This window comes from Arachis stenosperma, chromosome 3, assembly GCF_014773155.1.
Source record: "Arachis stenosperma cultivar V10309 chromosome 3, arast.V10309.gnm1.PFL2, whole genome shotgun sequence".
NCBI lineage: Eukaryota > Viridiplantae > Streptophyta > Magnoliopsida > Fabales > Fabaceae > Arachis > Arachis stenosperma.
The window spans coordinates 95,440,331-95,456,905 of record NC_080379.1 but is presented as its reverse complement, the minus strand read 5'-3'; the positions used below and the strand labels follow the sequence as shown (position 1 = coordinate 95,456,905).

At 39.6% G+C, this 16,575-nt stretch overlaps 2 non-coding genes across 2 annotated transcripts; both read left to right on the top strand.

The window, feature by feature from the left end:
• The first annotated feature begins 9,761 nt into the window (after positions 1-9,761).
• On the top strand, positions 9,762-9,869 carry LOC130971143 (small nucleolar RNA R71). The gene has a single exon (XR_009082377.1). It is a non-coding gene; the product is annotated as a small nucleolar RNA R71 (small nucleolar RNA).
• Positions 9,870-13,805: 3,936 nt separating this feature from the next.
• On the top strand, positions 13,806-13,909 carry LOC130971379 (small nucleolar RNA R71). Its single transcript, XR_009082601.1, has one exon. It is a non-coding gene; the product is annotated as a small nucleolar RNA R71 (small nucleolar RNA).
• The last annotated feature ends 2,666 nt before the right edge of the window (positions 13,910-16,575 follow it).

Below are 16,575 nucleotides of genomic sequence, written 5' to 3'. Positions count from 1 at the left end.
AGCTTTAAGACATGGTTACTAAACACTAATGATCATGAAGTAGAGACACAAACATAAATAAAACATAACAGAAACCGAAAAACAGAAAAGATAAGAACAAGGAATGAATCCACCTTAGTGGCGTCTTCTTCTTGAAGGACCAACAATGTCCTTAAGCTCTTCTATGTCCCTTCCTTGCCTTTGTTGCTCTCCCCCATTGTTCTTTGATCTTCTCTTATTTCATGGAGAATGATGGAGTGCTCATGATGTTCCACCCTTAATTGTTCCACATTGTGGCTTAAATCTTCTAAGGAAGTGTTGAGTTGTTCCATAGTTGTTGGAGGGAAAGTGCATCCTTGAGGCATCTCAGGGATTTCTTGATGATGATCTTCCTTATGCATCTCTTGAGAACCGTGGAGGGTCTCTCTTGCTTGCTCCATCCTCTTCTTGGTGATGGGCTTATCCTCTTCAATGGAGATGTCTTCTTCTATGATAACTCCAGCTGAGTAACATAGATGGAAAATAAGGTGAGGAAAAGCTAGCCTTGCCATGGTGGAGGGCTTTTCGGCTATTTTATAGAATTCATTGGAGATGACTTCATGAACTTCTACTTCCTCTCCAATCATGATGCTATGAATCATGATGGCTCGATCCACAGTAACTTCAGATCGGTTGCTAGTGGGAATGATGGAGCATTGAATGAATTCCAACTATCCTCAGCCACAGGCTTGAGGTCCAGTCTTCTTAGTTGGACTGGCTTGCCTTTGGAATCTCTTTTCCATTGAGCTCCTTCCAGACATATGTCCATAAGGACTTGGTCCAACCTTTGATTAAAGTTGACCCTTCTAGTGTAGGGGCGTACATCTTCTTGCATCATGGGCAAGTGAAACGCCAATCTCACATTCTCCAGACTAAAATCTAAGTATTTCCCCCGAACCATTGTGAGATAATTCTTTGGACTCGGGTTCATACTTTGATCATGGTTCCTAGTGATCCATGTATTGGCATAGAATTCTTGAACCATTAAGATTCCGACTTGTTGCATGGGATTGGTTAGGACTTCCCAACCTCTTCTTCGGATCTCATGTCGGATCTCCGGATACTCATTTTTCTTGAGCTTGAAAGGGACCTCAGGGATCACCTTCTTCTTTGCCACAACATCATAGAAGTGGTCTTGGTGGCTTTTGGAGATGAATCTTTCCATCTCCCATGACTCGGAGGTGGAAGCTTTTGTCTTCCCTTTTCCTTTTCTAGAGGATTCTCCGGCCTTAGGTGCCATTGATGGTAATGGAAAAAACAAAAATCTTATGCTTTTACCACACCAAACTTAAAATATTGCTCGCCCTCGAGCAAGAGAAGAAAGAAGAGAATAAGAAGAAGAAGAAAATATGGAGGAGAGGGAGAGATGGTGTTTTCGGCCAAGGTGAAGAAGAGGGGATTTGTGTTGTGTGAAAATGAAGTAAAATAGAGGGGTTTATATAGGGAAAGGGGAGAGGGTAGGTTCGGCCATTTTAGGGTGGGTTTGGGTGGGAAAGTGTTTTTGAATTTTGAGGGTAGGTGGGGTTTATGGGGAAGAGTGGATGGATGTGAGTGGTGAAGAGGTGATGGGGAAGAGAGATTGAGGTGATTGGTGAAGTTGTTGGGAAGTGTGACATGGGGGAGAGTGTAATAGGATTAGGAGGTAAGGTGGGAATATGTTAGGTGGGGATCCTGTGGGGTCCACAGATCTTGAGGTGATCCTGTGGGGTCCACAAATCCTGAGGTGTCAAGGAATTCCATCCCTGCACCAAATAGGCATGTAAAATGCCTTTGCATACCATTCTGGCATTTAAACGCCGAGGTGATGCACGTTCTGGGCGTTCAACGCCCATGTGAAGCATGTTCTGGGCGTTCAACGCCCATATGTAGCATGTTTCTGGCATTGAACGCCAGTTCCATGCTTGTTACTGGCGTTCAGCGCCAGCTTTTCTCAAGGCACATTCCTGGCGTTCAAACGCCAGAATGTTGCTTGTTTCTAGCGTTTAGCGCCAGATTCATGCTCTGTTCTGGCATTGAACGCCAGCCAGATGCTTCTTACTGGCGTTGAACGCCAGTCTGTCCTTCCTCCAGGGTGTGATTTTTCTTCTGCTGTTTTTGATTCTGTTTTTAATTTTTATATTTTTTTTGTGACTCCACATGATCATGTACCTAATAAAACACAAAATAAAAATAAAATAAAATAAAAATTAGATAAATAAAATTGGGTTGCCTCCCAACAAGCACTTTTTTAATGTCAATAGCTTGACAGTGGGCTCTCATGGAGCCACAAGGTGATCAGGTCAATGTTTGTATAGTCCCAACACCAAACTTAGAGTTTGGATATGGGGTCTTAACACCAAACTTAGAGTTTGGTTGTGGCCTCCCACACCAAACTTAGAGTTTGACTGTGGGGCTCTTCTTGACCCTGAACTGAGAGAAGCTCTTCATGCTTACTCTCTTTTGTCACAAAGGGATGGCTATGTGCCTTAAACACAAGGTAGTCCCTATTCAATTGAAGGACTAATTCACCTCTGTTAACATCTATCACAGCTCCTGCTGTGGCTAGGAAAGGTCTTCCAAGGATGATGCATTCATCCTCTTCCTTCCTAGTGTCTAAGATTATGAAATCAGCAGGGATGTAAAGGCCTTCAACCTTTACTAACACGTCCTCTACTATTCCATAAGCTTGTCTCAATGATTTGTCTGCCAATTGCAATGAGAACAAGGCAGGTTGTACCTCAATGATCCCCAGCTTCTCTATTACAGAGAGTGGCATAAGATTTATCCCTGACCCCAGATCACATAGAGCTTTTTCAAAGGTCATGGTGCCTATGGTACAAGGTATTAAGAATTTGCCAGGATCTTGTCTCTTTTGAGGTAAAATTTTCTGAATCCAGGTGTCTAGTTCCCCAATGAGCAAGGGAGGTTCACTTTCCCAAGTCTCATTACCAAACAACTTGGCATTCAGCTTCATGATAGCTCCTAAATATTGAGCAACTTGCTCTCCAGTCACATCTTCATCCTCTTCAGAGGAAGAATAGTCTTCAGAGCTCATGAATGGCAGAAGGAGATTTAATGGAATCTCTATGGTCTCTATATGAGCCTCAGATTCCTTTGGATCCTTAATAGGAAACTCCTTCTTGCTTGAGGGACGTCCCAGGAGGTCTTCCTCACTAGGATTTTCGTCTTCCTCCTCCCTTGTGCATTCGGCCATGTTGATTACATCAATGGCCTTGCACTCTCCTTTTGGATTCTCTTCTGTATTGCTTGGGAGAATACTGGGAGGAGTTTCAATGACTTTCTTACTCAGCTGGCCTACTTGTGCCTCCAGATTTCTGATGGAGGATCTTGTTTCACTCATGAAACTGAAAGTGGCCTTTGACAGATCAGAGACTAGATTGGCTAAATTAGAAGTGTTTTGTTCAGAATTCTCTGTCTGTTGCTGAGAAGATGATGGAAAAGGCTTGCTATTGCTCAGCCTATTGCGTCCACTGGTGCATGAAATTGTGATCACTACTTTTCACAACTCAAATAATCCCCGGTAATGAATCCAAAAACTTGGTGTTCAATACCATGGCATAAACACAACTTCACACAACTAACCAGCAAGTGCACTGGGTCGTCCAAGTAATAAACCTTACGCGAGTAAGGGTCGATCCTACGGAGATTGTTGGTATGAAGCAAGCTATGGTCACCTTGTAAATCTCAGTCAGGCAGACTCAAATGGTTATGAATGATTTATGAATAAAACATAAAGATAAGGATAGAGATACTTATGCAATTCATTGGTGAGAACTTCAGATAAGCGTATGAAGATGCTTTGTCCCTTCCGTCTCTCTGCTTTCCTACTGTCTTCATCCAATCCTTCTTACTCCTTTCCATGGCAAGCTGTATGTTGGGCATCACCGTTGTCAATGGCTACAATCCCGTCCTCTCAGTGGAAATGTTCAACGTACCCTGTCACGGCACGGCTATCCAGCTGTCGGTTCTCGATCATGTCGGAATAGAATCCAGTGATTCTTTTGCGTCTGTCACTAACGCCCCACAATCGCGAGTTTGAAGCTCGTAACAGTCATTCAATCATTGAATCCTACTCAGAATACCACAGACAAGGTTTAGACCTTCAGGATTCTCTTGAATACCGCCATCAATTCTAGCTTATACCACGAAGATTCCGATTAAAGAACCCAAGAGATAAACATTAGAGCCTTGTTTGCTTGTAGAACAAAAGTGGTTGTCAGTCACTTGTTCATAGGTGAGAATGATGATGAGCGTCACATAATCATCACATTCATCAAGTTCTTGAGTGCGAATGAATATCTTGGAATAAGAACAAGCTGAATTGAATAGAAGAACAATAGTAATTGCATTAATACTCGAGGTACAGCAGAGCTCCACACCTTAATCTATGGTGTGTAGAAACTCCACCGTTGAAAATACATAAGAACAAGGTCTAGGCATGGCCGTGTGGCCAGCCTCCCAAAGAGGGTTCAATCATAAAAACATGATCAAAAGATACAAAATACAATAGTAAAAGGTCCTATTTATAGGGAACTAGTAGCTTAAGAATTACAAAGGTGAGTAAATGACATAAAAATCCACTTCCGGGCCCACTTGGTGTGTGCTTGGGCTGAGCATTGAAGAATTTTCGTGTAGAGACTCTTCTTGGAGTTAAACGCCGGCTTTTGTGCCAGTTTGGTCGTTTAACTCCCATTCTTGTGCCAGTTCCGGCGTTTAACGCCGGGCATTCTTGAGCTGATTTGGAACGCCGGTTTGGGCCATCAAATCTCGGGCAAAGTATGGACTATTATACATTGCTGCAAAGCCCAGGATGTCTACTTTCCAACGCCATTAAGAGCGCGCCAATTGAACTTCTGTAGCTCCAGAAAATCCTCTTCGAGTGCAGGGAGGTCAGAATCCAACAGCATCTGCAGTCCTTTTCAGTCTCTGAATCAGATTTTTGCCCAGGTCCCTCAATTTCAGCCAGAAAATACCTGAAATCACAGAAAAACACACAAACTCATAGTAAAGTCCAGAAAAGTGAATTTTAACTAAAAACTAATAAAAAATATACTAAAAGCTAACTAAATCTACTAAAAACATACTAAAAACAATGCCAAAAAGCGTATAAATTATCCGCTCATCACAACACCAAACTTAAATTGTTGCTTGTCCTCAAGCAACTGAAAATCAAATAAGATAAAAAGAAGAGAATATGCAATGAATTCCAAAAACATCTATGAAGATCAGTATTAATTAGATGAGCGGGGCTTTTAGCTTTTTGCCTCTGAACAGTTTTGGCATCTCACTTTATCCTTTGAAATTCAGAATGATTGGCTTCTATAGGAACTCAGAATCCAGATAGTGTTATTGATTCTCCTAGTTAAGTATGATGATTCTTGAACACAGCTACTTTATGAGTCTTGGCCGTGGCCCAAAGCACTCTGTCTTCCAGTATTACCACCGGATACATACATGCCACAAACACATAATTGGGTGAACCTTTTCAGATTGTGACTCAGCTTTGCTAGAGTCCCCAATTAGAGGTGTCCAGGGTTCTTAAGCACACTCTTTTTGCCTTGGATCACAACTTTCTTTCTTTCTTTTTCTTTCTTTTTCTCTTTTTCCTCTTTTTTTTCTTTTTTTTCTTTTTTTTTCGCTTTTTTTTTTGTATTCACTGCTTTTTCTTGCTTCAAGAATCATTTTTATGATTTTTCAGATCCTCAGTAACATGTCTCCTTTTTCATCATTCTTTCAAGAGCCAACCAATCATGAACAACAAATTCAAAAGACATATGCACTGTTTAAGCATACATTCAGAAAACAAAGGTATTGCCACCACATCAAAATAATTAATCTATTATAAAATTTAAAATTCATGCAATTCTTCTCTTTTTCAATTAAGAATATTTTTCATTTAAGAAAGGTGATGGATTCATAGGACATTCATAACTTTAAGGCATAGACACTAAGACACTAATGATCACAAGACACAAACATAGATAAACATAAGCATGATTTTTCGAAAAACAAAAAACTAAAGAACAAGGAAATTAAAGAATGGGTCCACCTTAGTGATGGCGGCTTGTTCTTCCTCTTGAAGATCTTATGGAGTGCTTGAGCTCCTCAATGTCTTTTCCTTGTCTTTGTTGCTCCTCTCTCATGATTCTTTGATCTTCTCTAATTTCATGGAGGAGGATGGAATGTTCTTGGTGCTCCACCCTTAGTTGTCCCATGTTGGAACTCAATTCTCCTAGGGAGGTGTTGATTTGCTCCCAATAGTTTTGTGGAGGAAAGTGCATCCCTTGAGGTATCTCAGGGACTTCATGATGAGTGGGATCTCTTGTTTGCTCCATCCTTTTCTTAGTGATGGGCTTGTCCTCATCAATGAGGATGTCTCCTTCTATGTCAACTCCAACTGAATAACAGAGGTGACAAATGAGATGAGGAAAGGCTAACCTTGCCAAGGTAGAGGACTTGTCCGCCACCTTATAGAGTTCTTGGGCTATAACCTCATGAACTTCCACTTCTTCTCCAATCATGATACTATGAATCATGATGGCCCGGTCTAGAGTAACTTCAGACCGGTTGCTAGTGAGAATGATTGAGCGTTGGATAAACTCCAACCATCCCCTAGCCACGGGCTTGAGGTCATGCCTTCTTAATTGAACCGGCTTTCCTCTTGAATCTCTCTTCCATTGGGCGCCCTCTTCACAAATGTCAGTGAGGACTTGGTCCAACCTTTGATCAAAGTTGACCCTTCTAGTGTAAGGATGTTCATCTCCTTGCATCATGGGCAAGTTGAATGCCAACCTTACATTTTCTGGACTAAAATCTAAGTATTTCCCCCGAACCATTGTAAGCCAATTCTTTGGATCCGGGTTCATACTTTGATCATGGTTCTTGGTGATCCATGCATTGGCATAGAACTCTTGAATCATTAAGATTCCGACTTGTTAAATGGGGTTGGTAAGAACTTCCCAACCTCTTCTTCGGATCCCATGTCGGATCTCCGGATATTCACTCTTTTTGAGTTTGAAAAGGACCTCGGGGATCACCTTCTTCAAGGCCACAACTTCATAAAAGTTGTCTTGATGCACCCTTGAGATGAATCTCTCCATCTCCCATGACTCGGAGGTGAAAGCTTTTGCCTTCCCTTTCCTCTTTCTAGAGGTTTCTCCGGCCTTGGATGCCATAAATGGTTATGGAAAAACAAAAAGCAATGCTTTTACCACACCAAACTTAAAAGGTTTGCTCGTCCTTGAGCAAAAGAAGAAAGAAGAGAGTAGAAGAAGAAGAAATGGAGGAGATGAAGGTGGCTTTGTGGTTCGGCCAAAGGGGGAGAAGTAGTGTTTAGGATGTGTGAAAATGAAGGAGTGAAGATGGGTTTATATAGGGGTGGAGAGAGGGGTAGGGTTCGGCTATGGGAGGGTGGGTTTGGGAGGGAAAGTGGTTTGAATTTGAATGGTGAGGTAGGTGGGGTTTTATGAAGGATGGATACGAGTGGTGAAGAGAAAGATGGGATTTGATAGGTGAGGGGTTCTTGGGGAAGAGGTGTTGAGGTGATTAGTGAATGGGTGAAGAAGAGAGAGGATGGTGGGGTAGGTGGGGATCCTGTGGGGTCCACAGATCCTGAGGTGTCAAGGAAAATTCAACCCTGCACCAAGTGGCGTGCAAAAATGCACCCTTTGCCAATTCTGGCGTTAAACGCCGGGCTGGTGCCCATTTCTGGCGTTTAACGCCAGGTGCTTGCCCTTTTCTGGCGTTTAACGCCAGTCTGGTGCCCCTTTCTGGCGTTAAACGCCCAGAATGGTGCCAGACTGGGCGTTAAACGCCCATTTGCTAGCTTCACTGGTGTTTAAACGCCAGCAAGTTCTCCTCCAGGGTGTGCTATTTTTCTTTCTGTTTTTCATTCTGTTTTTGCTTTTTTTCAATTAATTTTGTGACTTCTCATGATCATCAACCTACAAAAAACATAAAATAACAAAGCAAAATAGATAAAATATGACATTGGGTTGCCTCCCAACAAGCGCTTCTTTAATGTCAGTAGCTTGACAGTGGGTTCTCATGGAGCCTCACAGATACTTAGAGCAATGTTGGAACCTCCCAACACCAAACTTAGAGTTTGAATGTGGGGGTTCAACACCAAACTTAGAATTTGGTTGTGGCCTCCCAACACCAAACTTAGAGTTTGACTGTGGGGGCTCTGTTTGACTCTGTTTTGAGAGAAGCTCTTCATGCTTCCTCTCCATGGTGACAGAGGGATATCCTTGAGCCTTAAACACAAGGGATTCTTCATTCACTTGAATGATCAATTCTCCTCTGTCAGCATCAATCACAGCCTTTGCTGTGGCTAGGAAGGGTCTGCCAAGGATGATGGATTCATCCATGCACTTCCCAGTCTCTAGGACTATGAAATCAGCAGGGATGTAATGGTCTTCAATCTTTACCAGAACATCCTCTACAAGTCCATAAGCTTGTTTCTTTGAATTGTCTGCCATCTCTAGTGAGATTCTTGCAGCTTGTACCTCAAAGATCCCTAGCTTCTCCATTACAGAGAGAGGCATGAGGTTTACACTTGACCCTAAGTCACACAGAGCCTTCTTGAAGGTCATGGTGCCTATGGCGCAAGGTATTGAGAACTTCCCAGGATCTTGTCTCTTTTGAGGTAATCTCTGCCTAGACAAGTCATCCAGTTCTTTGGTGAGCAAAGGGGGTTCATCCTCCCAAGTCTCATTACCAAATAACTTGTCATTTAGCTTCATGATTGCTCCAAGGTATTTAGCAACTTGCTCTTCAGTGACATATTCATCCTCTTCAGAGGAAGAATACTCATCAGAGCTCATGAATGGCAGAAGTAAGTCCAATGGAATCTCTATGGTCTCATTTTGAGCCTCAGATTCCCTTGGTTCCTCATTAGGGAACTCATTGGAGGCCAGTGGACGCCCATTGAGGTCTTCCTCAGTGGCGTTCACTGCCTCTTCCTCCTCTCCAAATTCGGCCATATTGATGGCCTTGCACTCCCCTTTTGGATTTTCTTCTGTATTGCTTGGAAGAGTACTAGGAGGGAGTTCAGTAATTTTCTTGCTCAGCTGACCCACTTGTGCCTCCAAGTTTCTAATAGAGGACCTTGTTTCAGTCATGAAACTTTGAGTAGTTTTGATTAGATCAGAGACCATGGTTGCTAAGTCAGAGTGGTTCTGCTTAGAATTCTCTGTCTGTTGCTGAGAAGATGATGGAAAAGGCTTGCCATTGCTAAACCTGTTTCTTCCACCATTATTGTTGTTGAAACCTTGTTGAGGTTTCTGTTGATCCTTCCATGAAAAATTTGGGTGATTTCTCCATGAAGAGTTATAGGTGTTTCCATAGGGTTCTCCCATGTAATTCACCTCTTCCATTGAAGGGTTTTCAAGATCATAAGCTTCTTCTTCAGATGAAGCATCCTTAGTACTGCCTGGTGCATTTTGCATTCCAGACAGACTTTGAGAAATCAAATTGACTTGCTGAGTCAATATTTTGTTCTGAGCCAGTATGGCATTCAGAGTATCAATCTCAAAAACTCCTTTCTTTTGATTTGTCCCATTGTTCACAGGATTCTTTTCAGAAGTGTACATGAATTGGTTATTTGCAACCATTTCAATGAGCTCTTGAGCTTCTGTAGGCGTCTTCCTCAGATGAAGAGATCCTCCAGCAGAGCTATCCAAAGACATCTTGGACAGTTCAGACAGACCATCATAGAAAATACCTATGATGCTCCATTCAGAAAGCATATCAGAGGGACACTTTCTGATCAATTGTTTGTATCTTTCCCAAGCTTCATAGAGGGATTCACCTTCCTTCTGTCTGAAGGTTTGGACTTCCACTCTAAGCTTACTCAATTTTTGAGGTGGAAAGAACTTTGCCAAGAAGGCATTGACTAGCTTTTCCCAAGAGTTCAGGCTGTCTTTAGGATGTAAATCCAACCATATTCTAGCTCTGTCTCTTACAGCAAAAGGGAATAGCATAAGTCTGTAGACCTCAGGGTCAACCCCATTAGTCTTGACAGTGTCACAGACTTGCAAGAATTCAGCTAAAAACTGATGAGGATCTTCCAATGGAAGTCCATGGAACTTGCAATTCTGTTGCATTAGAGAAACTAATTGAGGCTTAAGCTCAAAGTTGTTTGCTCCAATGGCAGGGATAGAGATGCTTCTCCCATAGAAGTCGGGAGTAGGTGCAGTAAAGTCACCCAGCACCTTCCTTGCATTATTGGCATTGTTGTTGTTTTCGGCTGCCATGGGTTCTTCTTCTTTGAAGATTTCTATTAGGTCCTCTACCGAGAGTTGTGCCTTAGCTTCTCTTAGCTTTCGCTTCAAGGTCCTTTCAGGTTCAGGGTCAGCCTCAACAAGAATGCTTTTGTCTTTGCTCCTGCTCATATGAAAGAGAAGAGAACAAGAAAATGTGGAATCCTCTATGTCACAGTATAGAGATTCCTTGAGGTGTCAGAGGAAAAGAAAAATAGAAGGAAGAAGTAAAAGAATTCGAACTTAGTGAGATAGAGTTCGAATTGTGCCTTGAGGAGGAGTGGTACTCCATAAATAGAAGGATGTGAGAAGAGGGGAAGAGATTTTTCGAAAATTAAGTAAAAGCTTTTAAAAACATTTTGAAAAAGAAATTGAAGAAGATATGATTGAAAACTTTTTTGAAAAAAAAGATGTGATTAAAAAGATATGATTGAAAAGTTATGATTTTAAAAAGATGTTATTGAGAAGATATGATTTGAAAAACAATTTAAAAAGATTTGATTTTAAAAATTAATGACTTGCCTAACAAGAAAAGATATGATTCAAACATTAAACCTTTCTCAACAGAAAAGGCAACATACTTGAAATGTTGGATCAAATCATTAATTGTTAGCAAGTATTTTTGAAAATGGAAAGAAATTGATGATTGAAAAAATATGATTTGAAAAAGATTTGATTTTGAAAAACTTTGAAAACTTGAAAAAAATTTGCATTAAAAACAAAATCTTCCCTCTTGTGCCATCCTGGCGTTAAACGCCCAGAATGGTGCACATTCTGGCGTTTAACGCCCAAAGCACTACCCTTTTGGGCGTTAAACGCCCAGCCAGGTATCCTGGCTGGCGTTTAAACGCCAGTTTTTCCTTCTTCACTGGGCGTTTTGAACACCCAGCTTTTTCTGTGTAATTCCTCTGCTGCATGTACTGAATCTTCAGTTCCCTGTATTATTGACTTGAAAAAAGAACCAAGATCAAATAAACAATGCATGCAAGACACCAAACTTAAAATGAGACTAGTGTCTCAATAAGAAACATAACGTATTTTTGGTTTTTTTTTTTTTTTGATTTTGTAAATTTTTTTTTATTTTTTTTCGAAAATTAAGTGGAAAAGAAAATAAAGATATCAAAATTCTTAATGAGAATTCCAGGAATCATGCAATGTTAGTCTAAAGCTTCAGTCTAAAGGAATTAGACATGGATAGTCAAGCTTCAGCAGGACATTGCATTCAAGAGCTAAATTGATTAGAATCAATCAGCTTTGGTGATGATAGGATCATCACCTTGAAACACTAGAATTCATTCTTAAGAACTCTGAAAAATACCTAATCTAAGCAACAAGATGAAACGTCAGTTGTCCATACTCAAAACAATCCCCGGCAACGGTGCCAAAAACTTGGTGCACGAAATTGTGATCACTACTTTTCACAACTCAAATAATCCCCGGTAATGAATCCAAAAACTTGGTGTTCAATACCATGGCATAAACACAACTTCGCACAACTAACCAGCAAGTGCACTGGGACGTCCAAGTAATAAACCTTACGCGAGTAAGGGTCGATCCCACGGAGATTGTTGGTATGAAGCAAGCTATGGTCACCTTGTAAATCTCAGTCAGGCAGACTCAAATGGTTATGAATGATTTATGAATAAAACATAAAGATAAGGATAGAGATACTTATGCAATTCATTGGTGAGAACTTCAGATAAGCGTATGAAGATGCTTTGTCCCTTCCGTCTCTCTGCTTTCCTACTGTCTTCATCCAATCCTTCTTACTCCTTTCCATGGCAAGCTGTATGTTGGGCATCACCGTTGTCAATGGCTACAATCCCGTCCTCTCAGTGGAAATGTTCAACGCACCCTGTCATGGCACGGCTATCCAGCTGTCGGTTCTCGATCATGTCGGAATAGAATCCAGTGATTCTTTTGCGTCTGTCACTAACGCCCCACAATCACGAGTTTGAAGCTCGTCACAGTCATTCAATCATTGAATCCTACTCAGAATACCACAGACAAGGTTTAGACCTTCCGGATTCTCTTGAATACCGCCATCAATTCTAGCTTATACCACGAAGATTCCGATTAAAGAACCCAAGAGATAAACATTAGAGCCTTGTTTGCTTGTAGAACAAAAGTGGTTGTCAATCACTTGTTCATAGGTGAGAATGATGATGAGCGTCACATAATCATCACATTCATCAAGTTCTTGAGTGCGAATGAATATCTTGGAATAAGAACAAGCTGAATTGAATAGAAGAACAATAGTAATTGCATTAATACTCGAGGTACAGCAGAGCTCCACACCTTAATCTTTGGTTTGTGTAGAAACTCCACCGTTGAAAATACATAAGAACAAGGTCTAGGCATGGCCGTGAGGCCAGCCTCCCAAAGAGGGTTCAATCATAAAAACATGATCAAAAGATACAAAATACAATAGTAAAAGGTCCTATTTATAGGGAACTAGTAGCTTAAGAATTACAAAGGTGAGTAAATGACATAAAAATCCACTTCCGGGCCCACTTGGTTTGTGCTTGGGCTGAGCATTGAAGCATTTTCGTGTAGAGAATCTTCTTGGAGTTAAACGCCGGCTTTTGTGCCAGTTTGGGCGTTTAACTCCCATTCTTGTGCCAGTTCCGGCGTTTAACGCCGGGCATTCTTTAGCTGATTTGGAACGCCAGTTTGGGCCATCAAATCTCGGGAAAAGTATGGACTATTATACATTGCTGGAAAGCCCAGGATGTCTACTTTCCAACGCCGTTGAGAGCGCGCCAATTGGACTTCTGTAGCTCCAGAAAATGCTCTTCGAGTGCAGAGAGGTCAGAATCCAACAGCATCTGCAGTCCTTTTCAGTCTCTGAATCAGATTTTTGCTCAGGTCCCTCAATTTCAGCCAGAAAATATCTGAAATCACAGAAAAACATACAAACTCATAGTAAATTCCATAAAAGTGAATTTTAACTAAAAACTAATAAAAAATTTACTAAAAGCTAACTAAATCTACTAAAAACAATGCCAAAAAGCGTATAAATTATCTGCTTATCATCCACCATTGTTAAAGCCTTGTTGAGGCTTTTGTTGATCCTTCCATGAGAAATTTGGATGATTTCTCCATGATGAATTATAGGTGTTTCCATAAGATTCACCCATGTAATTAACCTCTGCCATTGCAGGGTTCTCAGGATCATAAGATTCTTCAGAAGCTGCTTCTTTAGTACTGTTGGATGCATTTTGCCATCCATTCAGACTTTGAGAGATCATGTTGACTTGCTGAGTCAACACTTTGTTCTGAGCCAATATGGCATTCAGAGCATCAATCTCAAGAACTCCCTTCCTCTGAGGTGTCCCATTATTCACGGAATTCCTCTCAGAAGTGCACATGAACTGGTTATTTGCAACCATGTCAATGAGTTCTTGAGCCTCTTCAGGCGTTTTCTTTAGGTGAATAGATCCACCTGCAGAATGGTCCAATGACATTTTCAAAAACTCAGATAGACCATAATAGAATATATCTAATATGGTCCATTCTGAAAACATGTCAGATGGACACCTTTTGGTCAACTGCTTGTATCTTTCCCAAGCTTCATAGAGGGATTCACCATCTTTTTGTTTGAAGGTCTGAACATCCACTCTAAGCTTGCTCAGCTTTTGAGGAGGAAAGAATTTATCCAAGAAGGCTGTGACCAGCTTATCCCAAGAGTCCAGGCTATCCTTAGGTTGTGAATCCAACCATATTCTAGCTCTGTCTCTTACAGCAAAAGGGAAAAGCATGAGTCCGTAAACTTTAGGATCAACTCCATTCGTCTTAACAGTCTCACAAATTTGCAAGAACTCAGTTAAAAACTGGTAAGGATCTTCAGATGGAAGTCCATAAAACTTGCAGTTCTGTTGCATTAAAGCAACTAGTTGAGGCTTAAGCTCAAAATTATTGGCTCCAATGGCAGGAATGGAGATGCTTCTTCCATCAAATTTGGACGTTGGCTTTGTGAAGTCACCAAGCATTCTCCTTGCATTATTATTATTTTTGGCTGCCATCTCCTTCTCTTGTTGTATTCTAGCTTCTCTAAGTTTTTTCTTCAGAGTCTTTTCAGGTTCAGGATCAATTTCAACAAGAGTGCCTTTTTCCTTGTTCCTGCTCATATGAAAGAGAAGAAAACAAGAAAAAAAGAGGAATCCTCTATGTCACAGTATAGAGATTCCTTTATGTTAGTAGAAGAAGAAAGGGGAGAAGAATGTAGAAGAGTGGGTTCGGATATTTAGATGAAGAGAGGTGAAGAGAAGTGTTAGTAAATAAATAATTAAATAGAATAAGAGAGAAGAGATAGAAAATTCAAAAATAATTTTAAAAAGGGGTTAGTAATTTTCGAAAATTAGAGATAAGATATAATTAAAATTAAAATTTAGAACAAAAAGAATTTTTGAAAAAGAGGTGAGATATTTTCGAAAATTAGAGAGGAAAAAGTAGTTAGGTGGTTTTGAAAAAGATAAGAAACAAACAAAAAGTCAAATAGTTAGTTGAAAAAGATATTAAAATCAAATTTTAAAAAGATAATAAGATATTTTAAAATCAAATTTCGAAAAAGATAAAATTTTTTGAAAAAGATAAGATAAAAGATAAAAAGATTTAATTCAAAAATTTGAAATTACTTACTTCACTAACAAGAAACTACAAGATAAGATTCTAGAACTTAAAGATTGACCTTTCTTAACAAGAAAGTAACAAACTTCAAATTTTTGAATCAATCACATTAATTATTAGTGAATTTTCGAAAATATGATATAAAGATAAGAAAAAGATTTTGAAAATATTTTGAAAAAGAATTTTGAAATTTTCGAAAAATAGAAAAAAAATGAAAAAGATATAATTTTTGAAAAAGAATTTGAAAAGATAAGATTTTTAAATTTTGAAAATTTGACTTGACTTGTAAGAAATAACTAATTTTAAAAATTTTTGACTAAGTCAACTCAAATTTTTGAAAATTATGAGAAAAATAAGGAAAAGATATTTTTTTTCTTTTTTATTTTTTTGAATTTTTAAAGATGAGAGAGAAAAACATAAAAATGACCCAAAACATGGAAATTTTGGATCAAACACATGATGCATGCAAGAACACTATGAATGTTAAGATGAACACCAAGAACACCTTGAAGATCATGATGAACATCAAGAACATATTTTTGAAAAATTTTTAATGCAAAGAAAACATGCAAGACACCAAACTTAGAAATCTTTAATGCATGGACTCTAACAAACGAAAAATGCATATGAAAAACAACAAACAACACAAAGCAAGAAAACATCAAGATCAAACAAGAAGACATGTCAAGAACAACTTGAAGATCATGAAGAACACTATGAATGTATGGAATTTTCGAAAAATGCAAGTAAAATTTTTAAAACATGCAATTGACACCAAACTTATAAATTGACTCAAGACTTAAACAAGAAACACAAAATATTTTTGGTTTTTATGATTTTATGAATTTTTTTTTTGGATTTTTATTTTTTTCGAAAACAAAGTTGAAAAAAACGAAAAAGAAAAGAAAAATTTCGAAAAATATTTTTGAAAAGAAAATTACCTAATCTGGGCAACAAGATGAACCGTCAGTTGTCCATACTCGAACAATCCCCGGCAACGGCGCCAAAAACTTGGTGGACGAAATTGTGATCAACAATAATGGCTCTTTGGCATGTGCATAAAAAATTAGCTCATCACTTTCTTTCCACAACTCCGTTCAACTTAACCAGCAAGTGTACTGGGTCATCCAAGTAATACCTTACGTGAGTAAGGGTCGATCCCACAGAGATTGTTGGTATGAAGCAAGCTATGATCACCTTGTAAATCTCAGTTAGGCAGATTAAATTGGTTTATGATGAGTTCGAAAATTAATAATAAACAAAAAATAAAATAGGATAGAAATACTTACGTAAATCAATAGTGGGAATTTCAGATAGGCGTATGGGGATGCTGTGCTCCTCTTGAATCTCTACTTTCTTATTACGTTCATCCAATTCTTCTTACTCCTTTCCATGGCAAGCTGTATGTAGGGCATCACCGTCGTCAATGGCTACTTTTCATCCTCTCGGGAAAATGGTCCTATGCGCTGTCACTGCATGGCTAATCGTCTGGAGGCATCACCCTTGCCGATGGCTACATCCCATCCTCTCAGTGAAAATGGTCCAAATGCTCTGTCACAGCACGGCTAATCATCTGTCGGTTCTCAATCAGGTTGGAATAAAATCCCTTCATTCTTTTGCGTCTGTCACTAATGCCCAGCCTTCAGGAGTTTGAAGCTCGTCACAG